The sequence below is a fragment of the Pelobates fuscus genome, chromosome 5, assembly GCF_036172605.1.
Source record: "Pelobates fuscus isolate aPelFus1 chromosome 5, aPelFus1.pri, whole genome shotgun sequence".
NCBI classification, from domain to species: Eukaryota; Metazoa; Chordata; class Amphibia; order Anura; family Pelobatidae; genus Pelobates; species Pelobates fuscus.
Window position 1 is genome coordinate 346,680,991 of NC_086321.1, and position 24,357 is coordinate 346,705,347.

The 24,357-nt window shown below is 50.5% G+C and overlaps 46 non-coding genes across 46 annotated transcripts; all 46 read left to right on the forward strand.

The window, feature by feature from the left end:
- Positions 1-299: 299 nt before the first annotated feature.
- TRNAD-GUC (transfer RNA aspartic acid (anticodon GUC)) lies at positions 300-371 on the forward strand. The gene has a single exon. It is a non-coding gene; the product is annotated as a tRNA-Asp (tRNA).
- A 99-nt stretch (positions 372-470) lies between these two features.
- TRNAI-AAU (transfer RNA isoleucine (anticodon AAU)) lies at positions 471-544 on the forward strand. The gene has a single exon. It is a non-coding gene; the product is annotated as a tRNA-Ile (tRNA).
- Positions 545-1,380: 836 nt separating this feature from the next.
- TRNAD-GUC (transfer RNA aspartic acid (anticodon GUC)) lies at positions 1,381-1,452 on the forward strand. Its single transcript has one exon. It is a non-coding gene; the product is annotated as a tRNA-Asp (tRNA).
- Positions 1,453-1,551: 99 nt separating this feature from the next.
- TRNAI-AAU (transfer RNA isoleucine (anticodon AAU)) lies at positions 1,552-1,625 on the forward strand. The gene has a single exon. It is a non-coding gene; the product is annotated as a tRNA-Ile (tRNA).
- An 836-nt stretch (positions 1,626-2,461) lies between these two features.
- TRNAD-GUC (transfer RNA aspartic acid (anticodon GUC)) lies at positions 2,462-2,533 on the forward strand. Its single transcript has one exon. It is a non-coding gene; the product is annotated as a tRNA-Asp (tRNA).
- Positions 2,534-2,632: 99 nt separating this feature from the next.
- TRNAI-AAU (transfer RNA isoleucine (anticodon AAU)) lies at positions 2,633-2,706 on the forward strand. The gene has a single exon. It is a non-coding gene; the product is annotated as a tRNA-Ile (tRNA).
- Positions 2,707-3,542: 836 nt separating this feature from the next.
- TRNAD-GUC (transfer RNA aspartic acid (anticodon GUC)) lies at positions 3,543-3,614 on the forward strand. Its single transcript has one exon. It is a non-coding gene; the product is annotated as a tRNA-Asp (tRNA).
- Positions 3,615-3,713: 99 nt separating this feature from the next.
- Positions 3,714-3,787, forward strand: TRNAI-AAU (transfer RNA isoleucine (anticodon AAU)). Its single transcript has one exon. It is a non-coding gene; the product is annotated as a tRNA-Ile (tRNA).
- Positions 3,788-4,623: 836 nt separating this feature from the next.
- TRNAD-GUC (transfer RNA aspartic acid (anticodon GUC)) lies at positions 4,624-4,695 on the forward strand. The gene has a single exon. It is a non-coding gene; the product is annotated as a tRNA-Asp (tRNA).
- Positions 4,696-4,794: 99 nt separating this feature from the next.
- On the forward strand, positions 4,795-4,868 carry TRNAI-AAU (transfer RNA isoleucine (anticodon AAU)). The gene has a single exon. It is a non-coding gene; the product is annotated as a tRNA-Ile (tRNA).
- An 836-nt stretch (positions 4,869-5,704) lies between these two features.
- Positions 5,705-5,776, forward strand: TRNAD-GUC (transfer RNA aspartic acid (anticodon GUC)). Its single transcript has one exon. It is a non-coding gene; the product is annotated as a tRNA-Asp (tRNA).
- A 99-nt stretch (positions 5,777-5,875) lies between these two features.
- TRNAI-AAU (transfer RNA isoleucine (anticodon AAU)) lies at positions 5,876-5,949 on the forward strand. Its single transcript has one exon. It is a non-coding gene; the product is annotated as a tRNA-Ile (tRNA).
- Positions 5,950-6,785: 836 nt separating this feature from the next.
- TRNAD-GUC (transfer RNA aspartic acid (anticodon GUC)) lies at positions 6,786-6,857 on the forward strand. Its single transcript has one exon. It is a non-coding gene; the product is annotated as a tRNA-Asp (tRNA).
- Positions 6,858-6,956: 99 nt separating this feature from the next.
- TRNAI-AAU (transfer RNA isoleucine (anticodon AAU)) lies at positions 6,957-7,030 on the forward strand. Its single transcript has one exon. It is a non-coding gene; the product is annotated as a tRNA-Ile (tRNA).
- Positions 7,031-7,866: 836 nt separating this feature from the next.
- On the forward strand, positions 7,867-7,938 carry TRNAD-GUC (transfer RNA aspartic acid (anticodon GUC)). Its single transcript has one exon. It is a non-coding gene; the product is annotated as a tRNA-Asp (tRNA).
- Positions 7,939-8,037: 99 nt separating this feature from the next.
- Positions 8,038-8,111, forward strand: TRNAI-AAU (transfer RNA isoleucine (anticodon AAU)). The gene has a single exon. It is a non-coding gene; the product is annotated as a tRNA-Ile (tRNA).
- An 836-nt stretch (positions 8,112-8,947) lies between these two features.
- Positions 8,948-9,019, forward strand: TRNAD-GUC (transfer RNA aspartic acid (anticodon GUC)). Its single transcript has one exon. It is a non-coding gene; the product is annotated as a tRNA-Asp (tRNA).
- Positions 9,020-9,118: 99 nt separating this feature from the next.
- Positions 9,119-9,192, forward strand: TRNAI-AAU (transfer RNA isoleucine (anticodon AAU)). Its single transcript has one exon. It is a non-coding gene; the product is annotated as a tRNA-Ile (tRNA).
- Positions 9,193-10,028: 836 nt separating this feature from the next.
- TRNAD-GUC (transfer RNA aspartic acid (anticodon GUC)) lies at positions 10,029-10,100 on the forward strand. The gene has a single exon. It is a non-coding gene; the product is annotated as a tRNA-Asp (tRNA).
- Positions 10,101-10,199: 99 nt separating this feature from the next.
- On the forward strand, positions 10,200-10,273 carry TRNAI-AAU (transfer RNA isoleucine (anticodon AAU)). Its single transcript has one exon. It is a non-coding gene; the product is annotated as a tRNA-Ile (tRNA).
- Positions 10,274-11,109: 836 nt separating this feature from the next.
- On the forward strand, positions 11,110-11,181 carry TRNAD-GUC (transfer RNA aspartic acid (anticodon GUC)). The gene has a single exon. It is a non-coding gene; the product is annotated as a tRNA-Asp (tRNA).
- Positions 11,182-11,280: 99 nt separating this feature from the next.
- TRNAI-AAU (transfer RNA isoleucine (anticodon AAU)) lies at positions 11,281-11,354 on the forward strand. The gene has a single exon. It is a non-coding gene; the product is annotated as a tRNA-Ile (tRNA).
- An 836-nt stretch (positions 11,355-12,190) lies between these two features.
- On the forward strand, positions 12,191-12,262 carry TRNAD-GUC (transfer RNA aspartic acid (anticodon GUC)). Its single transcript has one exon. It is a non-coding gene; the product is annotated as a tRNA-Asp (tRNA).
- A 99-nt stretch (positions 12,263-12,361) lies between these two features.
- TRNAI-AAU (transfer RNA isoleucine (anticodon AAU)) lies at positions 12,362-12,435 on the forward strand. Its single transcript has one exon. It is a non-coding gene; the product is annotated as a tRNA-Ile (tRNA).
- An 836-nt stretch (positions 12,436-13,271) lies between these two features.
- Positions 13,272-13,343, forward strand: TRNAD-GUC (transfer RNA aspartic acid (anticodon GUC)). The gene has a single exon. It is a non-coding gene; the product is annotated as a tRNA-Asp (tRNA).
- Positions 13,344-13,442: 99 nt separating this feature from the next.
- On the forward strand, positions 13,443-13,516 carry TRNAI-AAU (transfer RNA isoleucine (anticodon AAU)). The gene has a single exon. It is a non-coding gene; the product is annotated as a tRNA-Ile (tRNA).
- An 836-nt stretch (positions 13,517-14,352) lies between these two features.
- Positions 14,353-14,424, forward strand: TRNAD-GUC (transfer RNA aspartic acid (anticodon GUC)). The gene has a single exon. It is a non-coding gene; the product is annotated as a tRNA-Asp (tRNA).
- Positions 14,425-14,523: 99 nt separating this feature from the next.
- Positions 14,524-14,597, forward strand: TRNAI-AAU (transfer RNA isoleucine (anticodon AAU)). Its single transcript has one exon. It is a non-coding gene; the product is annotated as a tRNA-Ile (tRNA).
- Positions 14,598-15,433: 836 nt separating this feature from the next.
- TRNAD-GUC (transfer RNA aspartic acid (anticodon GUC)) lies at positions 15,434-15,505 on the forward strand. Its single transcript has one exon. It is a non-coding gene; the product is annotated as a tRNA-Asp (tRNA).
- Positions 15,506-15,604: 99 nt separating this feature from the next.
- Positions 15,605-15,678, forward strand: TRNAI-AAU (transfer RNA isoleucine (anticodon AAU)). The gene has a single exon. It is a non-coding gene; the product is annotated as a tRNA-Ile (tRNA).
- Positions 15,679-16,514: 836 nt separating this feature from the next.
- TRNAD-GUC (transfer RNA aspartic acid (anticodon GUC)) lies at positions 16,515-16,586 on the forward strand. The gene has a single exon. It is a non-coding gene; the product is annotated as a tRNA-Asp (tRNA).
- A 98-nt stretch (positions 16,587-16,684) lies between these two features.
- On the forward strand, positions 16,685-16,758 carry TRNAI-AAU (transfer RNA isoleucine (anticodon AAU)). The gene has a single exon. It is a non-coding gene; the product is annotated as a tRNA-Ile (tRNA).
- An 836-nt stretch (positions 16,759-17,594) lies between these two features.
- On the forward strand, positions 17,595-17,666 carry TRNAD-GUC (transfer RNA aspartic acid (anticodon GUC)). Its single transcript has one exon. It is a non-coding gene; the product is annotated as a tRNA-Asp (tRNA).
- Positions 17,667-17,764: 98 nt separating this feature from the next.
- Positions 17,765-17,838, forward strand: TRNAI-AAU (transfer RNA isoleucine (anticodon AAU)). The gene has a single exon. It is a non-coding gene; the product is annotated as a tRNA-Ile (tRNA).
- Positions 17,839-18,674: 836 nt separating this feature from the next.
- TRNAD-GUC (transfer RNA aspartic acid (anticodon GUC)) lies at positions 18,675-18,746 on the forward strand. Its single transcript has one exon. It is a non-coding gene; the product is annotated as a tRNA-Asp (tRNA).
- A 99-nt stretch (positions 18,747-18,845) lies between these two features.
- TRNAI-AAU (transfer RNA isoleucine (anticodon AAU)) lies at positions 18,846-18,919 on the forward strand. Its single transcript has one exon. It is a non-coding gene; the product is annotated as a tRNA-Ile (tRNA).
- Positions 18,920-19,755: 836 nt separating this feature from the next.
- TRNAD-GUC (transfer RNA aspartic acid (anticodon GUC)) lies at positions 19,756-19,827 on the forward strand. Its single transcript has one exon. It is a non-coding gene; the product is annotated as a tRNA-Asp (tRNA).
- A 99-nt stretch (positions 19,828-19,926) lies between these two features.
- TRNAI-AAU (transfer RNA isoleucine (anticodon AAU)) lies at positions 19,927-20,000 on the forward strand. Its single transcript has one exon. It is a non-coding gene; the product is annotated as a tRNA-Ile (tRNA).
- Positions 20,001-20,836: 836 nt separating this feature from the next.
- TRNAD-GUC (transfer RNA aspartic acid (anticodon GUC)) lies at positions 20,837-20,908 on the forward strand. Its single transcript has one exon. It is a non-coding gene; the product is annotated as a tRNA-Asp (tRNA).
- A 99-nt stretch (positions 20,909-21,007) lies between these two features.
- On the forward strand, positions 21,008-21,081 carry TRNAI-AAU (transfer RNA isoleucine (anticodon AAU)). The gene has a single exon. It is a non-coding gene; the product is annotated as a tRNA-Ile (tRNA).
- An 836-nt stretch (positions 21,082-21,917) lies between these two features.
- Positions 21,918-21,989, forward strand: TRNAD-GUC (transfer RNA aspartic acid (anticodon GUC)). Its single transcript has one exon. It is a non-coding gene; the product is annotated as a tRNA-Asp (tRNA).
- Positions 21,990-22,088: 99 nt separating this feature from the next.
- On the forward strand, positions 22,089-22,162 carry TRNAI-AAU (transfer RNA isoleucine (anticodon AAU)). Its single transcript has one exon. It is a non-coding gene; the product is annotated as a tRNA-Ile (tRNA).
- Positions 22,163-22,998: 836 nt separating this feature from the next.
- On the forward strand, positions 22,999-23,070 carry TRNAD-GUC (transfer RNA aspartic acid (anticodon GUC)). Its single transcript has one exon. It is a non-coding gene; the product is annotated as a tRNA-Asp (tRNA).
- Positions 23,071-23,168: 98 nt separating this feature from the next.
- On the forward strand, positions 23,169-23,242 carry TRNAI-AAU (transfer RNA isoleucine (anticodon AAU)). Its single transcript has one exon. It is a non-coding gene; the product is annotated as a tRNA-Ile (tRNA).
- An 836-nt stretch (positions 23,243-24,078) lies between these two features.
- On the forward strand, positions 24,079-24,150 carry TRNAD-GUC (transfer RNA aspartic acid (anticodon GUC)). Its single transcript has one exon. It is a non-coding gene; the product is annotated as a tRNA-Asp (tRNA).
- A 98-nt stretch (positions 24,151-24,248) lies between these two features.
- TRNAI-AAU (transfer RNA isoleucine (anticodon AAU)) lies at positions 24,249-24,322 on the forward strand. Its single transcript has one exon. It is a non-coding gene; the product is annotated as a tRNA-Ile (tRNA).
- The last annotated feature ends 35 nt before the right edge of the window (positions 24,323-24,357 follow it).

The following is a 24,357-nucleotide window of genomic DNA, read 5'->3' on the forward strand; positions in this document are numbered from 1 at the left end:
GACGTTCGCGGCTAGGTCCCCCTGAAGCCTATTCGCGGTTTTAGCCCATGCGAACAAGATGGCTGCCACCACGCGTTCGAATGTCGAATGGCGGCCACTTTGACTGTTCGGGAGTTCGAAGAACCAACGTTTAAAGTCCCAATAGGCACAATTAGGGTCTCTCTGCCGCAATAAATTAAAGGGGCCATAGTCACAGGGTAAAAGGCTGGCAAGTAGTCTTCTCCAAAGCCCAGTGGCTTTCGTCACATATCGCAAATATCCTCGTGACTGCGAGCCGCACGCCGTCACTGCACAGCTCATCCTCGTTAGTATAGTGGTGAGTATCCCCGCCTGTCACGCGGGAGACCGGGGTTCGATTCCCCGACGGGGAGTGCTATTTTTATTTCCTTTGGCCGCCTCCTCTAATATGCACAAGACGCGGGAGCATTCGCTTGTGTGGATCAGCATGAACGCCAGCTCCCCCCTGCCGTGGCCGGTTAGCTCAGTTGGTTAGAGCGTGGTGCTAATAACGCCAAGGCCGTGGGTTCGATCCCCACACGGGCCAGTTGCTTTTCTCTCCAGCGATTGTTTAAGCTGTCTCAGAATGCAATTTTAGCGGAGGCAATGAAAACAGTAATTAACATTGCTTTTCTCTCCAGTGATCGTTTAAGCGTCCAGCCGGCAAAAATCTGTCTCAGACCGCAATTTTAGCGGAGGCAATGAAAACAGTAATTAACAGTAAGATACTCCCACATACAGTAAACAATCCCTCCCCTCTGCCCGTGATATAATTCAGGGAGTTAATGCATTAACTTAATTTCCACGGGCAGAAGAAACACCCCTTTTTATAAAGTCCCATAAGTACCCAGAAACATAACACATCCCCGTAAATCTTACATCCCCTGACAGCCCTGATCTGGGTGGACAACATATCCAAAAATCACCCAGATCGGACCAGGGGTTCAGAAATTCTATGGAAGTCATAGTTTTGCCCAGGCGAACGCAGGATTTCATGCCCAAAACAGTTCCACAGAATCGCAGCTAAGTGCCGCTGGGGGACCGGCCGGGAACCGCGAGGTTTTCATGTCGAAAATAGTTCCAGGACGTTCGCGGCTAGGTCCCCCTGAAGCCTATTCGCGGTTTTAGCCCATGCGAACAAGATGGCTGCCACCACGCGTTCGAATGTCGAATGGCGGCCACTTTGACTGTTCGGGAGTTCGAAGAACCAACGTTTAAAGTCCCAATAGGCACAATTAGGGTCTCTCTGCCGCAATAAATTAAAGGGGCCATAGTCACAGGGTAAAAGGCTGGCAAGTAGTCTTCTCCAAAGCCCAGTGGCTTTCGTCACATATCGCAAATATCCTCGTGACTGCGAGCCGCACGCCGTCACTGCACAGCTCATCCTCGTTAGTATAGTGGTGAGTATCCCCGCCTGTCACGCGGGAGACCGGGGTTCGATTCCCCGACGGGGAGTGCTATTTTTATTTCCTTTGGCCGCCTCCTCTAATATGCACAAGACGCGGGAGCATTCGCTTGTGTGGATCAGCATGAACGCCAGCTCCCCCCTGCCGTGGCCGGTTAGCTCAGTTGGTTAGAGCGTGGTGCTAATAACGCCAAGGCCGTGGGTTCGATCCCCACACGGGCCAGTTGCTTTTCTCTCCAGCGATTGTTTAAGCTGTCTCAGAATGCAATTTTAGCGGAGGCAATGAAAACAGTAATTAACATTGCTTTTCTCTCCAGTGATCGTTTAAGCGTCCAGCCGGCAAAAATCTGTCTCAGACCGCAATTTTAGCGGAGGCAATGAAAACAGTAATTAACAGTAAGATACTCCCACATACAGTAAACAATCCCTCCCCTCTGCCCGTGATATAATTCAGGGAGTTAATGCATTAACTTAATTTCCACGGGCAGAAGAAACACCCCTTTTTATAAAGTCCCATAAGTACCCAGAAACATAACACATCCCCGTAAATCTTACATCCCCTGACAGCCCTGATCTGGGTGGACAACATATCCAAAAATCACCCAGATCGGACCAGGGGTTCAGAAATTCTATGGAAGTCATAGTTTTGCCCAGGCGAACGCAGGATTTCATGCCCAAAACAGTTCCACAGAATCGCAGCTAAGTGCCGCTGGGGGACCGGCCGGGAACCGCGAGGTTTTCATGTCGAAAATAGTTCCAGGACGTTCGCGGCTAGGTCCCCCTGAAGCCTATTCGCGGTTTTAGCCCATGCGAACAAGATGGCTGCCACCACGCGTTCGAATGTCGAATGGCGGCCACTTTGACTGTTCGGGAGTTCGAAGAACCAACGTTTAAAGTCCCAATAGGCACAATTAGGGTCTCTCTGCCGCAATAAATTAAAGGGGCCATAGTCACAGGGTAAAAGGCTGGCAAGTAGTCTTCTCCAAAGCCCAGTGGCTTTCGTCACATATCGCAAATATCCTCGTGACTGCGAGCCGCACGCCGTCACTGCACAGCTCATCCTCGTTAGTATAGTGGTGAGTATCCCCGCCTGTCACGCGGGAGACCGGGGTTCGATTCCCCGACGGGGAGTGCTATTTTTATTTCCTTTGGCCGCCTCCTCTAATATGCACAAGACGCGGGAGCATTCGCTTGTGTGGATCAGCATGAACGCCAGCTCCCCCCTGCCGTGGCCGGTTAGCTCAGTTGGTTAGAGCGTGGTGCTAATAACGCCAAGGCCGTGGGTTCGATCCCCACACGGGCCAGTTGCTTTTCTCTCCAGCGATTGTTTAAGCTGTCTCAGAATGCAATTTTAGCGGAGGCAATGAAAACAGTAATTAACATTGCTTTTCTCTCCAGTGATCGTTTAAGCGTCCAGCCGGCAAAAATCTGTCTCAGACCGCAATTTTAGCGGAGGCAATGAAAACAGTAATTAACAGTAAGATACTCCCACATACAGTAAACAATCCCTCCCCTCTGCCCGTGATATAATTCAGGGAGTTAATGCATTAACTTAATTTCCACGGGCAGAAGAAACACCCCTTTTTATAAAGTCCCATAAGTACCCAGAAACATAACACATCCCCGTAAATCTTACATCCCCTGACAGCCCTGATCTGGGTGGACAACATATCCAAAAATCACCCAGATCGGACCAGGGGTTCAGAAATTCTATGGAAGTCATAGTTTTGCCCAGGCGAACGCAGGATTTCATGCCCAAAACAGTTCCACAGAATCGCAGCTAAGTGCCGCTGGGGGACCGGCCGGGAACCGCGAGGTTTTCATGTCGAAAATAGTTCCAGGACGTTCGCGGCTAGGTCCCCCTGAAGCCTATTCGCGGTTTTAGCCCATGCGAACAAGATGGCTGCCACCACGCGTTCGAATGTCGAATGGCGGCCACTTTGACTGTTCGGGAGTTCGAAGAACCAACGTTTAAAGTCCCAATAGGCACAATTAGGGTCTCTCTGCCGCAATAAATTAAAGGGGCCATAGTCACAGGGTAAAAGGCTGGCAAGTAGTCTTCTCCAAAGCCCAGTGGCTTTCGTCACATATCGCAAATATCCTCGTGACTGCGAGCCGCACGCCGTCACTGCACAGCTCATCCTCGTTAGTATAGTGGTGAGTATCCCCGCCTGTCACGCGGGAGACCGGGGTTCGATTCCCCGACGGGGAGTGCTATTTTTATTTCCTTTGGCCGCCTCCTCTAATATGCACAAGACGCGGGAGCATTCGCTTGTGTGGATCAGCATGAACGCCAGCTCCCCCCTGCCGTGGCCGGTTAGCTCAGTTGGTTAGAGCGTGGTGCTAATAACGCCAAGGCCGTGGGTTCGATCCCCACACGGGCCAGTTGCTTTTCTCTCCAGCGATTGTTTAAGCTGTCTCAGAATGCAATTTTAGCGGAGGCAATGAAAACAGTAATTAACATTGCTTTTCTCTCCAGTGATCGTTTAAGCGTCCAGCCGGCAAAAATCTGTCTCAGACCGCAATTTTAGCGGAGGCAATGAAAACAGTAATTAACAGTAAGATACTCCCACATACAGTAAACAATCCCTCCCCTCTGCCCGTGATATAATTCAGGGAGTTAATGCATTAACTTAATTTCCACGGGCAGAAGAAACACCCCTTTTTATAAAGTCCCATAAGTACCCAGAAACATAACACATCCCCGTAAATCTTACATCCCCTGACAGCCCTGATCTGGGTGGACAACATATCCAAAAATCACCCAGATCGGACCAGGGGTTCAGAAATTCTATGGAAGTCATAGTTTTGCCCAGGCGAACGCAGGATTTCATGCCCAAAACAGTTCCACAGAATCGCAGCTAAGTGCCGCTGGGGGACCGGCCGGGAACCGCGAGGTTTTCATGTCGAAAATAGTTCCAGGACGTTCGCGGCTAGGTCCCCCTGAAGCCTATTCGCGGTTTTAGCCCATGCGAACAAGATGGCTGCCACCACGCGTTCGAATGTCGAATGGCGGCCACTTTGACTGTTCGGGAGTTCGAAGAACCAACGTTTAAAGTCCCAATAGGCACAATTAGGGTCTCTCTGCCGCAATAAATTAAAGGGGCCATAGTCACAGGGTAAAAGGCTGGCAAGTAGTCTTCTCCAAAGCCCAGTGGCTTTCGTCACATATCGCAAATATCCTCGTGACTGCGAGCCGCACGCCGTCACTGCACAGCTCATCCTCGTTAGTATAGTGGTGAGTATCCCCGCCTGTCACGCGGGAGACCGGGGTTCGATTCCCCGACGGGGAGTGCTATTTTTATTTCCTTTGGCCGCCTCCTCTAATATGCACAAGACGCGGGAGCATTCGCTTGTGTGGATCAGCATGAACGCCAGCTCCCCCCTGCCGTGGCCGGTTAGCTCAGTTGGTTAGAGCGTGGTGCTAATAACGCCAAGGCCGTGGGTTCGATCCCCACACGGGCCAGTTGCTTTTCTCTCCAGCGATTGTTTAAGCTGTCTCAGAATGCAATTTTAGCGGAGGCAATGAAAACAGTAATTAACATTGCTTTTCTCTCCAGTGATCGTTTAAGCGTCCAGCCGGCAAAAATCTGTCTCAGACCGCAATTTTAGCGGAGGCAATGAAAACAGTAATTAACAGTAAGATACTCCCACATACAGTAAACAATCCCTCCCCTCTGCCCGTGATATAATTCAGGGAGTTAATGCATTAACTTAATTTCCACGGGCAGAAGAAACACCCCTTTTTATAAAGTCCCATAAGTACCCAGAAACATAACACATCCCCGTAAATCTTACATCCCCTGACAGCCCTGATCTGGGTGGACAACATATCCAAAAATCACCCAGATCGGACCAGGGGTTCAGAAATTCTATGGAAGTCATAGTTTTGCCCAGGCGAACGCAGGATTTCATGCCCAAAACAGTTCCACAGAATCGCAGCTAAGTGCCGCTGGGGGACCGGCCGGGAACCGCGAGGTTTTCATGTCGAAAATAGTTCCAGGACGTTCGCGGCTAGGTCCCCCTGAAGCCTATTCGCGGTTTTAGCCCATGCGAACAAGATGGCTGCCACCACGCGTTCGAATGTCGAATGGCGGCCACTTTGACTGTTCGGGAGTTCGAAGAACCAACGTTTAAAGTCCCAATAGGCACAATTAGGGTCTCTCTGCCGCAATAAATTAAAGGGGCCATAGTCACAGGGTAAAAGGCTGGCAAGTAGTCTTCTCCAAAGCCCAGTGGCTTTCGTCACATATCGCAAATATCCTCGTGACTGCGAGCCGCACGCCGTCACTGCACAGCTCATCCTCGTTAGTATAGTGGTGAGTATCCCCGCCTGTCACGCGGGAGACCGGGGTTCGATTCCCCGACGGGGAGTGCTATTTTTATTTCCTTTGGCCGCCTCCTCTAATATGCACAAGACGCGGGAGCATTCGCTTGTGTGGATCAGCATGAACGCCAGCTCCCCCCTGCCGTGGCCGGTTAGCTCAGTTGGTTAGAGCGTGGTGCTAATAACGCCAAGGCCGTGGGTTCGATCCCCACACGGGCCAGTTGCTTTTCTCTCCAGCGATTGTTTAAGCTGTCTCAGAATGCAATTTTAGCGGAGGCAATGAAAACAGTAATTAACATTGCTTTTCTCTCCAGTGATCGTTTAAGCGTCCAGCCGGCAAAAATCTGTCTCAGACCGCAATTTTAGCGGAGGCAATGAAAACAGTAATTAACAGTAAGATACTCCCACATACAGTAAACAATCCCTCCCCTCTGCCCGTGATATAATTCAGGGAGTTAATGCATTAACTTAATTTCCACGGGCAGAAGAAACACCCCTTTTTATAAAGTCCCATAAGTACCCAGAAACATAACACATCCCCGTAAATCTTACATCCCCTGACAGCCCTGATCTGGGTGGACAACATATCCAAAAATCACCCAGATCGGACCAGGGGTTCAGAAATTCTATGGAAGTCATAGTTTTGCCCAGGCGAACGCAGGATTTCATGCCCAAAACAGTTCCACAGAATCGCAGCTAAGTGCCGCTGGGGGACCGGCCGGGAACCGCGAGGTTTTCATGTCGAAAATAGTTCCAGGACGTTCGCGGCTAGGTCCCCCTGAAGCCTATTCGCGGTTTTAGCCCATGCGAACAAGATGGCTGCCACCACGCGTTCGAATGTCGAATGGCGGCCACTTTGACTGTTCGGGAGTTCGAAGAACCAACGTTTAAAGTCCCAATAGGCACAATTAGGGTCTCTCTGCCGCAATAAATTAAAGGGGCCATAGTCACAGGGTAAAAGGCTGGCAAGTAGTCTTCTCCAAAGCCCAGTGGCTTTCGTCACATATCGCAAATATCCTCGTGACTGCGAGCCGCACGCCGTCACTGCACAGCTCATCCTCGTTAGTATAGTGGTGAGTATCCCCGCCTGTCACGCGGGAGACCGGGGTTCGATTCCCCGACGGGGAGTGCTATTTTTATTTCCTTTGGCCGCCTCCTCTAATATGCACAAGACGCGGGAGCATTCGCTTGTGTGGATCAGCATGAACGCCAGCTCCCCCCTGCCGTGGCCGGTTAGCTCAGTTGGTTAGAGCGTGGTGCTAATAACGCCAAGGCCGTGGGTTCGATCCCCACACGGGCCAGTTGCTTTTCTCTCCAGCGATTGTTTAAGCTGTCTCAGAATGCAATTTTAGCGGAGGCAATGAAAACAGTAATTAACATTGCTTTTCTCTCCAGTGATCGTTTAAGCGTCCAGCCGGCAAAAATCTGTCTCAGACCGCAATTTTAGCGGAGGCAATGAAAACAGTAATTAACAGTAAGATACTCCCACATACAGTAAACAATCCCTCCCCTCTGCCCGTGATATAATTCAGGGAGTTAATGCATTAACTTAATTTCCACGGGCAGAAGAAACACCCCTTTTTATAAAGTCCCATAAGTACCCAGAAACATAACACATCCCCGTAAATCTTACATCCCCTGACAGCCCTGATCTGGGTGGACAACATATCCAAAAATCACCCAGATCGGACCAGGGGTTCAGAAATTCTATGGAAGTCATAGTTTTGCCCAGGCGAACGCAGGATTTCATGCCCAAAACAGTTCCACAGAATCGCAGCTAAGTGCCGCTGGGGGACCGGCCGGGAACCGCGAGGTTTTCATGTCGAAAATAGTTCCAGGACGTTCGCGGCTAGGTCCCCCTGAAGCCTATTCGCGGTTTTAGCCCATGCGAACAAGATGGCTGCCACCACGCGTTCGAATGTCGAATGGCGGCCACTTTGACTGTTCGGGAGTTCGAAGAACCAACGTTTAAAGTCCCAATAGGCACAATTAGGGTCTCTCTGCCGCAATAAATTAAAGGGGCCATAGTCACAGGGTAAAAGGCTGGCAAGTAGTCTTCTCCAAAGCCCAGTGGCTTTCGTCACATATCGCAAATATCCTCGTGACTGCGAGCCGCACGCCGTCACTGCACAGCTCATCCTCGTTAGTATAGTGGTGAGTATCCCCGCCTGTCACGCGGGAGACCGGGGTTCGATTCCCCGACGGGGAGTGCTATTTTTATTTCCTTTGGCCGCCTCCTCTAATATGCACAAGACGCGGGAGCATTCGCTTGTGTGGATCAGCATGAACGCCAGCTCCCCCCTGCCGTGGCCGGTTAGCTCAGTTGGTTAGAGCGTGGTGCTAATAACGCCAAGGCCGTGGGTTCGATCCCCACACGGGCCAGTTGCTTTTCTCTCCAGCGATTGTTTAAGCTGTCTCAGAATGCAATTTTAGCGGAGGCAATGAAAACAGTAATTAACATTGCTTTTCTCTCCAGTGATCGTTTAAGCGTCCAGCCGGCAAAAATCTGTCTCAGACCGCAATTTTAGCGGAGGCAATGAAAACAGTAATTAACAGTAAGATACTCCCACATACAGTAAACAATCCCTCCCCTCTGCCCGTGATATAATTCAGGGAGTTAATGCATTAACTTAATTTCCACGGGCAGAAGAAACACCCCTTTTTATAAAGTCCCATAAGTACCCAGAAACATAACACATCCCCGTAAATCTTACATCCCCTGACAGCCCTGATCTGGGTGGACAACATATCCAAAAATCACCCAGATCGGACCAGGGGTTCAGAAATTCTATGGAAGTCATAGTTTTGCCCAGGCGAACGCAGGATTTCATGCCCAAAACAGTTCCACAGAATCGCAGCTAAGTGCCGCTGGGGGACCGGCCGGGAACCGCGAGGTTTTCATGTCGAAAATAGTTCCAGGACGTTCGCGGCTAGGTCCCCCTGAAGCCTATTCGCGGTTTTAGCCCATGCGAACAAGATGGCTGCCACCACGCGTTCGAATGTCGAATGGCGGCCACTTTGACTGTTCGGGAGTTCGAAGAACCAACGTTTAAAGTCCCAATAGGCACAATTAGGGTCTCTCTGCCGCAATAAATTAAAGGGGCCATAGTCACAGGGTAAAAGGCTGGCAAGTAGTCTTCTCCAAAGCCCAGTGGCTTTCGTCACATATCGCAAATATCCTCGTGACTGCGAGCCGCACGCCGTCACTGCACAGCTCATCCTCGTTAGTATAGTGGTGAGTATCCCCGCCTGTCACGCGGGAGACCGGGGTTCGATTCCCCGACGGGGAGTGCTATTTTTATTTCCTTTGGCCGCCTCCTCTAATATGCACAAGACGCGGGAGCATTCGCTTGTGTGGATCAGCATGAACGCCAGCTCCCCCCTGCCGTGGCCGGTTAGCTCAGTTGGTTAGAGCGTGGTGCTAATAACGCCAAGGCCGTGGGTTCGATCCCCACACGGGCCAGTTGCTTTTCTCTCCAGCGATTGTTTAAGCTGTCTCAGAATGCAATTTTAGCGGAGGCAATGAAAACAGTAATTAACATTGCTTTTCTCTCCAGTGATCGTTTAAGCGTCCAGCCGGCAAAAATCTGTCTCAGACCGCAATTTTAGCGGAGGCAATGAAAACAGTAATTAACAGTAAGATACTCCCACATACAGTAAACAATCCCTCCCCTCTGCCCGTGATATAATTCAGGGAGTTAATGCATTAACTTAATTTCCACGGGCAGAAGAAACACCCCTTTTTATAAAGTCCCATAAGTACCCAGAAACATAACACATCCCCGTAAATCTTACATCCCCTGACAGCCCTGATCTGGGTGGACAACATATCCAAAAATCACCCAGATCGGACCAGGGGTTCAGAAATTCTATGGAAGTCATAGTTTTGCCCAGGCGAACGCAGGATTTCATGCCCAAAACAGTTCCACAGAATCGCAGCTAAGTGCCGCTGGGGGACCGGCCGGGAACCGCGAGGTTTTCATGTCGAAAATAGTTCCAGGACGTTCGCGGCTAGGTCCCCCTGAAGCCTATTCGCGGTTTTAGCCCATGCGAACAAGATGGCTGCCACCACGCGTTCGAATGTCGAATGGCGGCCACTTTGACTGTTCGGGAGTTCGAAGAACCAACGTTTAAAGTCCCAATAGGCACAATTAGGGTCTCTCTGCCGCAATAAATTAAAGGGGCCATAGTCACAGGGTAAAAGGCTGGCAAGTAGTCTTCTCCAAAGCCCAGTGGCTTTCGTCACATATCGCAAATATCCTCGTGACTGCGAGCCGCACGCCGTCACTGCACAGCTCATCCTCGTTAGTATAGTGGTGAGTATCCCCGCCTGTCACGCGGGAGACCGGGGTTCGATTCCCCGACGGGGAGTGCTATTTTTATTTCCTTTGGCCGCCTCCTCTAATATGCACAAGACGCGGGAGCATTCGCTTGTGTGGATCAGCATGAACGCCAGCTCCCCCCTGCCGTGGCCGGTTAGCTCAGTTGGTTAGAGCGTGGTGCTAATAACGCCAAGGCCGTGGGTTCGATCCCCACACGGGCCAGTTGCTTTTCTCTCCAGCGATTGTTTAAGCTGTCTCAGAATGCAATTTTAGCGGAGGCAATGAAAACAGTAATTAACATTGCTTTTCTCTCCAGTGATCGTTTAAGCGTCCAGCCGGCAAAAATCTGTCTCAGACCGCAATTTTAGCGGAGGCAATGAAAACAGTAATTAACAGTAAGATACTCCCACATACAGTAAACAATCCCTCCCCTCTGCCCGTGATATAATTCAGGGAGTTAATGCATTAACTTAATTTCCACGGGCAGAAGAAACACCCCTTTTTATAAAGTCCCATAAGTACCCAGAAACATAACACATCCCCGTAAATCTTACATCCCCTGACAGCCCTGATCTGGGTGGACAACATATCCAAAAATCACCCAGATCGGACCAGGGGTTCAGAAATTCTATGGAAGTCATAGTTTTGCCCAGGCGAACGCAGGATTTCATGCCCAAAACAGTTCCACAGAATCGCAGCTAAGTGCCGCTGGGGGACCGGCCGGGAACCGCGAGGTTTTCATGTCGAAAATAGTTCCAGGACGTTCGCGGCTAGGTCCCCCTGAAGCCTATTCGCGGTTTTAGCCCATGCGAACAAGATGGCTGCCACCACGCGTTCGAATGTCGAATGGCGGCCACTTTGACTGTTCGGGAGTTCGAAGAACCAACGTTTAAAGTCCCAATAGGCACAATTAGGGTCTCTCTGCCGCAATAAATTAAAGGGGCCATAGTCACAGGGTAAAAGGCTGGCAAGTAGTCTTCTCCAAAGCCCAGTGGCTTTCGTCACATATCGCAAATATCCTCGTGACTGCGAGCCGCACGCCGTCACTGCACAGCTCATCCTCGTTAGTATAGTGGTGAGTATCCCCGCCTGTCACGCGGGAGACCGGGGTTCGATTCCCCGACGGGGAGTGCTATTTTTATTTCCTTTGGCCGCCTCCTCTAATATGCACAAGACGCGGGAGCATTCGCTTGTGTGGATCAGCATGAACGCCAGCTCCCCCCTGCCGTGGCCGGTTAGCTCAGTTGGTTAGAGCGTGGTGCTAATAACGCCAAGGCCGTGGGTTCGATCCCCACACGGGCCAGTTGCTTTTCTCTCCAGCGATTGTTTAAGCTGTCTCAGAATGCAATTTTAGCGGAGGCAATGAAAACAGTAATTAACATTGCTTTTCTCTCCAGTGATCGTTTAAGCGTCCAGCCGGCAAAAATCTGTCTCAGACCGCAATTTTAGCGGAGGCAATGAAAACAGTAATTAACAGTAAGATACTCCCACATACAGTAAACAATCCCTCCCCTCTGCCCGTGATATAATTCAGGGAGTTAATGCATTAACTTAATTTCCACGGGCAGAAGAAACACCCCTTTTTATAAAGTCCCATAAGTACCCAGAAACATAACACATCCCCGTAAATCTTACATCCCCTGACAGCCCTGATCTGGGTGGACAACATATCCAAAAATCACCCAGATCGGACCAGGGGTTCAGAAATTCTATGGAAGTCATAGTTTTGCCCAGGCGAACGCAGGATTTCATGCCCAAAACAGTTCCACAGAATCGCAGCTAAGTGCCGCTGGGGGACCGGCCGGGAACCGCGAGGTTTTCATGTCGAAAATAGTTCCAGGACGTTCGCGGCTAGGTCCCCCTGAAGCCTATTCGCGGTTTTAGCCCATGCGAACAAGATGGCTGCCACCACGCGTTCGAATGTCGAATGGCGGCCACTTTGACTGTTCGGGAGTTCGAAGAACCAACGTTTAAAGTCCCAATAGGCACAATTAGGGTCTCTCTGCCGCAATAAATTAAAGGGGCCATAGTCACAGGGTAAAAGGCTGGCAAGTAGTCTTCTCCAAAGCCCAGTGGCTTTCGTCACATATCGCAAATATCCTCGTGACTGCGAGCCGCACGCCGTCACTGCACAGCTCATCCTCGTTAGTATAGTGGTGAGTATCCCCGCCTGTCACGCGGGAGACCGGGGTTCGATTCCCCGACGGGGAGTGCTATTTTTATTTCCTTTGGCCGCCTCCTCTAATATGCACAAGACGCGGGAGCATTCGCTTGTGTGGATCAGCATGAACGCCAGCTCCCCCCTGCCGTGGCCGGTTAGCTCAGTTGGTTAGAGCGTGGTGCTAATAACGCCAAGGCCGTGGGTTCGATCCCCACACGGGCCAGTTGCTTTTCTCTCCAGCGATTGTTTAAGCTGTCTCAGAATGCAATTTTAGCGGAGGCAATGAAAACAGTAATTAACATTGCTTTTCTCTCCAGTGATCGTTTAAGCGTCCAGCCGGCAAAAATCTGTCTCAGACCGCAATTTTAGCGGAGGCAATGAAAACAGTAATTAACAGTAAGATACTCCCACATACAGTAAACAATCCCTCCCCTCTGCCCGTGATATAATTCAGGGAGTTAATGCATTAACTTAATTTCCACGGGCAGAAGAAACACCCCTTTTTATAAAGTCCCATAAGTACCCAGAAACATAACACATCCCCGTAAATCTTACATCCCCTGACAGCCCTGATCTGGGTGGACAACATATCCAAAAATCACCCAGATCGGACCAGGGGTTCAGAAATTCTATGGAAGTCATAGTTTTGCCCAGGCGAACGCAGGATTTCATGCCCAAAACAGTTCCACAGAATCGCAGCTAAGTGCCGCTGGGGGACCGGCCGGGAACCGCGAGGTTTTCATGTCGAAAATAGTTCCAGGACGTTCGCGGCTAGGTCCCCCTGAAGCCTATTCGCGGTTTTAGCCCATGCGAACAAGATGGCTGCCACCACGCGTTCGAATGTCGAATGGCGGCCACTTTGACTGTTCGGGAGTTCGAAGAACCAACGTTTAAAGTCCCAATAGGCACAATTAGGGTCTCTCTGCCGCAATAAATTAAAGGGGCCATAGTCACAGGGTAAAAGGCTGGCAAGTAGTCTTCTCCAAAGCCCAGTGGCTTTCGTCACATATCGCAAATATCCTCGTGACTGCGAGCCGCACGCCGTCACTGCACAGCTCATCCTCGTTAGTATAGTGGTGAGTATCCCCGCCTGTCACGCGGGAGACCGGGGTTCGATTCCCCGACGGGGAGTGCTATTTTTATTTCCTTTGGCCGCCTCCTCTAATATGCACAAGACGCGGGAGCATTCGCTTGTGTGGATCAGCATGAACGCCAGCTCCCCCCTGCCGTGGCCGGTTAGCTCAGTTGGTTAGAGCGTGGTGCTAATAACGCCAAGGCCGTGGGTTCGATCCCCACACGGGCCAGTTGCTTTTCTCTCCAGCGATTGTTTAAGCTGTCTCAGAATGCAATTTTAGCGGAGGCAATGAAAACAGTAATTAACATTGCTTTTCTCTCCAGTGATCGTTTAAGCGTCCAGCCGGCAAAAATCTGTCTCAGACCGCAATTTTAGCGGAGGCAATGAAAACAGTAATTAACAGTAAGATACTCCCACATACAGTAAACAATCCCTCCCCTCTGCCCGTGATATAATTCAGGGAGTTAATGCATTAACTTAATTTCCACGGGCAGAAGAAACACCCCTTTTTATAAAGTCCCATAAGTACCCAGAAACATAACACATCCCCGTAAATCTTACATCCCCTGACAGCCCTGATCTGGGTGGACAACATATCCAAAAATCACCCAGATCGGACCAGGGGTTCAGAAATTCTATGGAAGTCATAGTTTTGCCCAGGCGAACGCAGGATTTCATGCCCAAAACAGTTCCACAGAATCGCAGCTAAGTGCCGCTGGGGGACCGGCCGGGAACCGCGAGGTTTTCATGTCGAAAATAGTTCCAGGACGTTCGCGGCTAGGTCCCCCTGAAGCCTATTCGCGGTTTTAGCCCATGCGAACAAGATGGCTGCCACCACGCGTTCGAATGTCGAATGGCGGCCACTTTGACTGTTCGGGAGTTCGAAGAACCAACGTTTAAAGTCCCAATAGGCACAATTAGGGTCTCTCTGCCGCAATAAATTAAAGGGGCCATAGTCACAGGGTAAAAGGCTGGCAAGTAGTCTTCTCCAAAGCCCAGTGGCTTTCGTCACATATCGCAAATATCCTCGTGACTGCGAGCCGCACGCCGTCACTGCACAGCTCATCCTCGTTAGTATAGTGGTGAGTATCCCCGCCTGTCACGCGGGAGACCGGGGTTCGATTCCCCGACGGGGAGTGCTATTTTTATTTCCTTTGGCCGCCTCCTCTAATATGCACAAGACGCGGGAGCATTCGCTTGTGTGGATCAGCATGAACGCCAGCTCCCCCCTGCCGTGGCCGGTTAGCTCAGTTGGTTAGAGCGTGGTGCTAATAACGCCAAGGCCGTGGGTTCGATCCCCACACGGGCCAGTTGCTTTTCTCTCCAGCGATTGTTTAAGCTGTCTCAGAATGCAATTTTAGCGGAGGCAATGAAAACAGTAATTAACATTGCTTTTCTCTCCAGTGATCGTTTAAGCGTCCAGCCGGCAAAAATCTGTCTCAGACCGCAATTTTAGCGGAGGCAATGAAAACAGTAATTAACAGTAAGATACTCCCACATACAGTAAACAATCCCTCCCCTCTGCCCGTGATATAATTCAGGGAGTTAATGCATTAACTTAATTTCCACGGGCAGAAGAAACACCCCTTTTTATAAAGTCCCATAAGTACCCAGAAACATAACACATCCCCGTAAATCTTACATCCCCTGACAGCCCTGATCTGGGTGGACAACATATCCAAAAATCACCCAGATCGGACCAGGGGTTCAGAAATTCTATGGAAGTCATAGTTTTGCCCAGGCGAACGCAGGATTTCATGCCCAAAACAGTTCCACAGAATCGCAGCTAAGTGCCGCTGGGGGACCGGCCGGGAACCGCGAGGTTTTCATGTCGAAAATAGTTCCAGGACGTTCGCGGCTAGGTCCCCCTGAAGCCTATTCGCGGTTTTAGCCCATGCGAACAAGATGGCTGCCACCACGCGTTCGAATGTCGAATGGCGGCCACTTTGACTGTTCGGGAGTTCGAAGAACCAACGTTTAAAGTCCCAATAGGCACAATTAGGGTCTCTCTGCCGCAATAAATTAAAGGGGCCATAGTCACAGGGTAAAAGGCTGGCAAGTAGTCTTCTCCAAAGCCCAGTGGCTTTCGTCACATATCGCAAATATCCTCGTGACTGCGAGCCGCACGCCGTCACTGCACAGCTCATCCTCGTTAGTATAGTGGTGAGTATCCCCGCCTGTCACGCGGGAGACCGGGGTTCGATTCCCCGACGGGGAGTGCTATTTTTATTTCCTTTGGCCGCCTCCTCTAATATGCACAAGACGCGGGAGCATTCGCTTGTGTGGATCAGCATGAACGCCAGCTCCCCCCTGCCGTGGCCGGTTAGCTCAGTTGGTTAGAGCGTGGTGCTAATAACGCCAAGGCCGTGGGTTCGATCCCCACACGGGCCAGTTGCTTTTCTCTCCAGCGATTGTTTAAGCTGTCTCAGAATGCAATTTTAGCGGAGGCAATGAAAACAGTAATTAACATTGCTTTTCTCTCCAGTGATCGTTTAAGCGTCCAGCCGGCAAAAATCTGTCACAGAGCGCAATTTTAGCGGAGGCAATGAAAACAGTAATTAACAGTAAGATACTCCCACATACAGTAAATAATCCCTCCCCTCTGCCCGTGATATAATTCAGGGAGTTAATGCATTAACTTAATTTCCACGGGCAGAAGAAACACCCCTTTTTATAAAGTCCCATAAGTACCCAGAAACATAACACATCCCCGTAAATCTTACATCCCCTGACAGCCCTGATCTGGGTGGACAACATATCCAAAAATCACCCAGATCGGACCAGGGGTTCATAAATTCTATGGAAGTCATAGTTTTGCCCAGGCGAACGCAGGATTTCATGCCCAAAACAGTTCCACAGAATCGCAGCTAAGTGCCGCTGGGGGACCGGCCGGGAACCGCGAGGTTTTCATGTCGAAAATAGTTCCAGGACGTTCGCGGCTAGGTCCCCCTGAAGCCTATTCGCGGTTTTAGCCCATGCGAACAAGATGGCTGCCACCACGCGTTCGAATGTCGAATGGCGGCCACTTTGACTGTTCGGGAGTTCGAAGAACCAACGTTTAAAGTCCCAATAGGCACAATTAGGGTCTCTCTGCCGCAATAAATTAAAGGGGCCATAGTCACAGGGTAAAAGGCTGGCAAGTAGTCTTCTCCAAAGCCCAGTGGCTTTCGTCACATATCGCAAATATCCTCGTGACTGCGAGCCGCACGCCGTCACTGCACAGCTCATCCTCGTTAGTATAGTGGTGAGTATCCCCGCCTGTCACGCGGGAGACCGGGGTTCGATTCCCCGACGGGGAGTGCTATTTTTATTTCCTTTGGCCGCCTCCTCTAATATGCACAAGACGCGGGAGCATTCGCTTGTGTGGATCAGCATGAACGCCAGCTCCCCCTGCCGTGGCCGGTTAGCTCAGTTGGTTAGAGCGTGGTGCTAATAACGCCAAGGCCGTGGGTTCGATCCCCACACGGGCCAGTTGCTTTTCTCTCCAGCGATTGTTTAAGCTGTCTCAGAATGCAATTTTAGCGGAGGCAATGAAAACAGTAATTAACATTGCTTTTCTCTCCAGTGATCGTTTAAGCGTCCAGCCGGCAAAAATCTGTCTCAGACCGCAATTTTAGCGGAGGCAATGAAAACAGTAATTAACAGTAAGATACTCCCACATACAGTAAACAATCCCTCCCCTCTGCCCGTGATTTAATTCAGGGAGTTAATGCATTAACTTAATTTCCACGGGCAGAAGAAACACCCCTTTTTATAAAGTCCCATAAGTACCCAGAAACATAACACATCCCCGTAAATCTTACATCCCCTGACAGCCCTGATCTGGGTGGACAACATATCCAAAAATCACCCAGATCGGACCAGGGGTTCATAAATTCTATGGAAGTCATAGTTTTGCCCAGGCGAACGCAGGATTTCATGCCCAAAACAGTTCCACAGAATCGCAGCTAAGTGCCGCTGGGGGACCGGCCGGGAACCGCGAGGTTTTCATGTCGAAAATAGTTCCAGGACGTTCGCGGCTAGGTCCCCCTGAAGCCTATTCGCGGTTTTAGCCCATGCGAACAAGATGGCTGCCACCACGCGTTCGAATGTCGAATGGCGGCCACTTTGACTGTTCGGGAGTTCGAAGAACCAACGTTTAAAGTCCCAATAGGCACAATTAGGGTCTCTCTGCCGCAATAAATTAAAGGGGCCATAGTCACAGGGTAAAAGGCTGGCAAGTAGTCTTCTCCAAAGCCCAGTGGCTTTCGTCACATATCGCAAATATCCTCGTGACTGCGAGCCGCACGCCGTCACTGCACAGCTCATCCTCGTTAGTATAGTGGTGAGTATCCCCGCCTGTCACGCGGGAGACCGGGGTTCGATTCCCCGACGGGGAGTGCTATTTTTATTTCCTTTGGCCGCCTCCTCTAATATGCACAAGACGCGGGAGCATTCGCTTGTGTGGATCAGCATGAACGCCAGCTCCCCCTGCCGTGGCCGGTTAGCTCAGTTGGTTAGAGCGTGGTGCTAATAACGCCAAGGCCGTGGGTTCGATCCCCACACGGGCCAGTTGCTTTTCTCTCCAGCGATTGTTTAAGCTGTCTCAGAATGCAATTTTAGCGGAGGCAATGAAAACAGTAATTAACATTGCTTTTCTCTCCAGTGATCGTTTAAGCGTCCAGCCGGCAAAAATCTGTCTCAGACCGCAATTTTAGCGGAGGCAATGAAAACAGTAATTAACAGTAAGATACTCCCACATACAGTAAACAATCCCTCCCCTCTGCCCGTGATATAATTCAGGGAGTTAATGCATTAACTTAATTTCCACGGGCAGAAGAAACACCCCTTTTTATAAAGTCCCATAAGTACCCAGAAACATAACACATCCCCGTAAATCTTACATCCCCTGACAGCCCTGATCTGGGTGGACAACATATCCAAAAATCACCCAGATCGGACCAGGGGTTCAGAAATTCTATGGAAGTCATAGTTTTGCCCAGGCGAACGCAGGATTTCATGCCCAAAACAGTTCCACAGAATCGCAGCTAAGTGCCGCTGGGGGACCGGCCGGGAACCGCGAGGTTTTCATGTCGAAAATAGTTCCAGGACGTTCGCGGCTAGGTCCCCCTGAAGCCTATTCGCGGTTTTAGCCCATGCGAACAAGATGGCTGCCACCACGCGTTCGAATGTCGAATGGCGGCCACTTTGACTGTTCGGGAGTTCGAAGAACCAACGTTTAAAGTCCCAATAGGCACAATTAGGGTCTCTCTGCCGCAATAAATTAAAGGGGCCATAGTCACAGGGTAAAAGGCTGGCAAGTAGTCTTCTCCAAAGCCCAGTGGCTTTCGTCACATATCGCAAATATCCTCGTGACTGCGAGCCGCACGCCGTCACTGCACAGCTCATCCTCGTTAGTATAGTGGTGAGTATCCCCGCCTGTCACGCGGGAGACCGGGGTTCGATTCCCCGACGGGGAGTGCTATTTTTATTTCCTTTGGCCGCCTCCTCTAATATGCACAAGACGCGGGAGCATTCGCTTGTGTGGATCAGCATGAACGCCAGCTCCCCCCTGCCGTGGCCGGTTAGCTCAGTTGGTTAGAGCGTGGTGCTAATAACGCCAAGGCCGTGGGTTCGATCCCCACACGGGCCAGTTGCTTTTCTCTCCAGCGATTGTTTAAGCTGTCTCAGAATGCAATTTTAGCGGAGGCAATGAAAACAGTAATTAACATTGCTTTTCTCTCCAGTGATCGTTTAAGCGTCCAGCCGGCAAAAATCTGTCACAGAGCGCAATTTTAGCGGAGGCAATGAAAACAGTAATTAACAGTAAGATACTCCCACATACAGTAAACAATCCCTCCCCTCTGCCCGTGATATAATTCAGGGAGTTAATGCATTAACTTAATTTCCACGGGCAGAAGAAACACCCCTTTTTATAAAGTCCCATAAGTACCCAGAAACATAACACATCCCCGTAAATCTTACATCCCCTGACAGCCCTGATCTGGGTGGACAACATATCCAAAAATCACCCAGATCGGACCAGGGGTTCAGAAATTCTATGGAAGTCATAGTTTTGCCCAGGCGAACGCAGGATTTCATGCCCAAAACAGTTCCACAGAATCGCAGCTAAGTGCCGCTGGGGGACCGGCCGGGAACCGCGAGGTTTTCATGTCGAAAATAGTTCCAGGACGTTCGCGGCTAGGTCCCCCTGAAGCCTATTCGCGGTTTTAGCCCATGCGAACAAGATGGCTGCCACCACGCGTTCGAATGTCGAATGGCGGCCACTTTGACTGTTCGGGAGTTCGAAGAACCAACGTTTAAAGTCCCAATAGGCACAATTAGGGTCTCTCTGCCGCAATAAATTAAAGGGGCCATAGTCACAGGGTAAAAGGCTGGCAAGTAGTCTTCTCCAAAGCCCAGTGGCTTTCGTCACATATCGCAAATATCCTCGTGACTGCGAGCCGCACGCCGTCACTGCACAGCTCATCCTCGTTAGTATAGTGGTGAGTATCCCCGCCTGTCACGCGGGAGACCGGGGTTCGATTCCCCGACGGGGAGTGCTATTTTTATTTCCTTTGGCCGCCTCCTCTAATATGCACAAGACGCGGGAGCATTCGCTTGTGTGGATCAGCATGAACGCCAGCTCCCCCCTGCCGTGGCCGGTTAGCTCAGTTGGTTAGAGCGTGGTGCTAATAACGCCAAGGCCGTGGGTTCGATCCCCACACGGGCCAGTTGCTTTTCTCTCCAGCGATTGTTTAAGCTGTCTCAGAATGCAATTTTAGCGGAGGCAATGAAAACAGTAATTAACATTGCTTTTCTCTCCAGTGATCGTTTAAGCGTCCAGCCGGCAAAAATCTGTCTCAGACCGCAATTTTAGCGGAGGCAATGAAAACAGTAATTAACAGTAAGATACTCCCACATACAGTAAACAATCCCTCCCCTCTGCCCGTGATATAATTCAGGGAGTTAATGCATTAACTTAATTTCCACGGGCAGAAGAAACACCCCTTTTTATAAAGTCCCATAAGTACCCAGAAACATAACACATCCCCGTAAATCTTACATCCCCTGACAGCCCTGATCTGGGTGGACAACATATCCAAAAATCACCCAGATCGGACCAGGGGTTCAGAAATTCTATGGAAGTCATAGTTTTGCCCAGGCGAACGCAGGATTTCATGCCCAAAACAGTTCCACAGAATCGCAGCTAAGTGCCGCTGGGGGACCGGCCGGGAACCGCGAGGTTTTCATGTCGAAAATAGTTCCAGGACGTTCGCGGCTAGGTCCCCCTGAAGCCTATTCGCGGTTTTAGCCCATGCGAACAAGATGGCTGCCACCACGCGTTCGAATGTCGAATGGCGGCCACTTTGACTGTTCGGGAGTTCGAAGAACCAACGTTTAAAGTCCCAATAGGCACAATTAGGGTCTCTCTGCCGCAATAAATTAAAGGGGCCATAGTCACAGGGTAAAAGGCTGGCAAGTAGTCTTCTCCAAAGCCCAGTGGCTTTCGTCACATATCGCAAATATCCTTGTGACTGCGAGCCGCACGCCGTCACTGCACAGCTCATCCTCGTTAGTATAGTGGTGAGTATCCCCGCCTGTCACGCGGGAGACCGGGGTTCGATTCCCCGACGGGGAGTGCTATTTTTATTTCCTTTGGCCGCCTCCTCTAATATGCACAAGACGCGGGAGCATTCGCTTGTGTGGATCAGCATGAACGCCAGCTCCCCCCTGCCGTGGCCGGTTAGCTCAGTTGGTTAGAGCGTGGTGCTAATAACGCCAAGGCCGTGGGTTCGATCCCCACACGGGCCAGTTGCTTTTCTCTCCAGCGATTGTTTAAGCTGTCTCAGAATGCAATTTTAGCGGAGGCAATGAAAACAGTAATTAACATTGCTTTTCTCTCCAGTGATCGTTTAAGCGTCCAGCCGGCAAAAATCTGTCACAGAGCGCAATTTTAGCGGAGGCAATGAAAACAGTAATTAACAGTAAGATACTCCCACATACAGTAAACAATCCCTCCCCTCTGCCCGTGATATAATTCAGGGAGTTAATGCATTAACTTAATTTCCACGGGCAGAAGAAACACCCCTTTTTATAAAGTCCCATAAGTACCCAGAAACATAACACATCCCCGTAAATCTTACATCCCCTGACAGCCCTGATCTGGGTGGACAACATATCCAAAAATCACCCAGATCGGACCAGGGGTTCAGAAATTCTATGGAAGTCATAGTTTTGCCCAGGCGAACGCAGGATTTCATGCCCAAAACAGTTCCACAGAATCGCAGCTAAGTGCCGCTGGGGGACCGGCCGGGAACCGCGAGGTTTTCATGTCGAAAATAGTTCCAGGACGTTCGCGGCTAGGTCCCCCTGAAGCCTATTCGCGGTTTTAGCCCATGCGAACAAGATGGCTGCCACCACGCGTTCGAATGTCGAATGGCGGCCACTTTGACTGTTCGGGAGTTCGAAGAACCAACGTTTAAAGTCCCAATAGGCACAATTAGGGTCTCTCTGCCGCAATAAATTAAAGGGGCCATAGTCACAGGGTAAAAGGCTGGCAAGTAGTCTTCTCCAAAGCCCAGTGGCTTTCGTCACATATCGCAAATATCCTCGTGACTGCGAGCCGCACGCCGTCACTGCACAGCTCATCCTCGTTAGTATAGTGGTGAGTATCCCCGCCTGTCACGCGGGAGACCGGGGTTCGATTCCCCGACGGGGAGTGCTATTTTTATTTCCTTTGGCCGCCTCCTCTAATATGCACAAGACGCGGGAGCATTCGCTTGTGTGGATCAGCATGAACGCCAGCTCCCCCCTGCCGTGGCCGGTTAGCTCAGTTGGTTAGAGCGTGGTGCTAATAACGCCAAGGCCGTGGGTTCGATCCCCACACGGGCCAGTTGCTTTTCTCTCCAGCGATTGTTTAAGCTGTCTCAGAATGCAATTTTAGCGGAGGCAATGAAAACAGTAATTAACATTGCTTTTCTCTCCAGTGATCGTTTAAGCGTCCAGCCGGCAAAAATCTGTCACAGAGCGCAATTTTAGCGGAGGCAATGAAAACAGTAATTAACAGTAAGATACTCCCACATACAGTAAATAATCCCTCCCCTCTGCCCGTGATATAATTCAGGGAGTTAATGCATTAACTTAATTTCCACGGGCAGAAGAAACACCCCTTTTTATAAAGTCCCATAAGTACCCAGAAACATAACACATCCCCGTAAATCTTACATCCCCTGACAGCCCTGATCTGGGTGGACAACATATCCAAAAATCACCCAGATCGGACCAGGGGTTCATAAATTCTATGGAAGTCATAGTTTTGCCCAGGCGAACGCAGGATTTCATGCCCAAAACAGTTCCACAGAATCGCAGCTAAGTGCCGCTGGGGGACCGGCCGGGAACCGCGAGGTTTTCATGTCGAAAATAGTTCCAGGACGTTCGCGGCTAGGTCCCCCTGAAGCCTATTCGCGGTTTTAGCCCATGCGAACAAGATGGCTGCCACCACGCGTTCGAATGTCGAATGGCGGCCACTTTGACTGTTCGGGAGTTCGAAGAACCAACGTTTAAAGTCCCAATAGGCACAATTAGGGTCTCTCTGCCGCAATAAATTAAAGGGGCCATAGTCACAGGGTAAAAGGCTGGCAAGTAGTCTTCTCCAAAGCCCAGTGGCTTTCGTCACATATCGCAAATATCCTCGTGACTGCGAGCCGCACGCCGTCACTGCACAGCTCATCCTCGTTAGTATAGTGGTGAGTATCCCCGCCTGTCACGCGGGAGACCGGGGTTCGATTCCCCGACGGGGAGTGCTATTTTTATTTCCTTTGGCCGCCTCCTCTAATATGCACAAGACGCGGGAGCATTCGCTTGTGTGGATCAGCATGAACGCCAGCTCCCCCTGCCGTGGCCGGTTAGCTCAGTTGGTTAGAGCGTGGTGCTAATAACGCCAAGGCCGTGGGTTCGATCCCCACACGGGCCAGTTGCTTTTCTCTCCAGCGATTGTTTAAGCTGTCTCAGAATGCAATTTTAGCGGAGGCAATGAAAACAGTAATTAACATTGCTTTTCTCTCCAGTGATCGTTTAAGCGTCCAGCCGGCAAAAATCTGTCTCAGACCGCAATTTTAGCGGAGGCAATGAAAACAGTAATTAACAGTAAGATACTCCCACATACAGTAAACAATCCCTCCCCTCTGCCCGTGATTTAATTCAGGGAGTTAATGCATTAACTTAATTTCCACGGGCAGAAGAAACACCCCTTTTTATAAAGTCCCATAAGTACCCAGAAACATAACACATCCCCGTAAATCTTACATCCCCTGACAGCCCTGATCTGGGTGGACAACATATCCAAAAATCACCCAGATCGGACCAGGGGTTCATAAATTCTATGGAAGTCATAGTTTTGCCCAGGCGAACGCAGGATTTCATGCCCAAAACAGTTCCACAGAATCGCAGCTAAGTGCCGCTGGGGGACCGGCCGGGAACCGCGAGGTTTTCATGTCGAAAATAGTTCCAGGACGTTCGCGGCTAGGTCCCCCTGAAGCCTATTCGCGGTTTTAGCCCATGCGAACAAGATGGCTGCCACCACGCGTTCGAATGTCGAATGGCGGCCACTTTGACTGTTCGGGAGTTCGAAGAACCAACGTTTAAAGTCCCAATAGGCACAATTAGGGTCTCTCTGCCGCAATAAATTAAAGGGGCCATAGTCACAGGGTAAAAGGCTGGCAAGTAGTCTTCTCCAAAGCCCAGTGGCTTTCGTCACATATCGCAAATATCCTCGTGACTGCGAGCCGCACGCCGTCACTGCACAGCTCATCCTCGTTAGTATAGTGGTGAGTATCCCCGCCTGTCACGCGGGAGACCGGGGTTCGATTCCCCGACGGGGAGTGCTATTTTTATTTCCTTTGGCCGCCTCCTCTAATATGCACAAGACGCGGGAGCATTCGCTTGTGTGGATCAGCATGAACGCCAGCTCCCCCTGCCGTGGCCGGTTAGCTCAGTTGGTTAGAGCGTGGTGCTAATAACGCCAAGGCCGTGGGTTCGATCCCCACACGGGCCAGTTGCTTTTCTCTCCAGCGATTGTTTAAGCTGTCT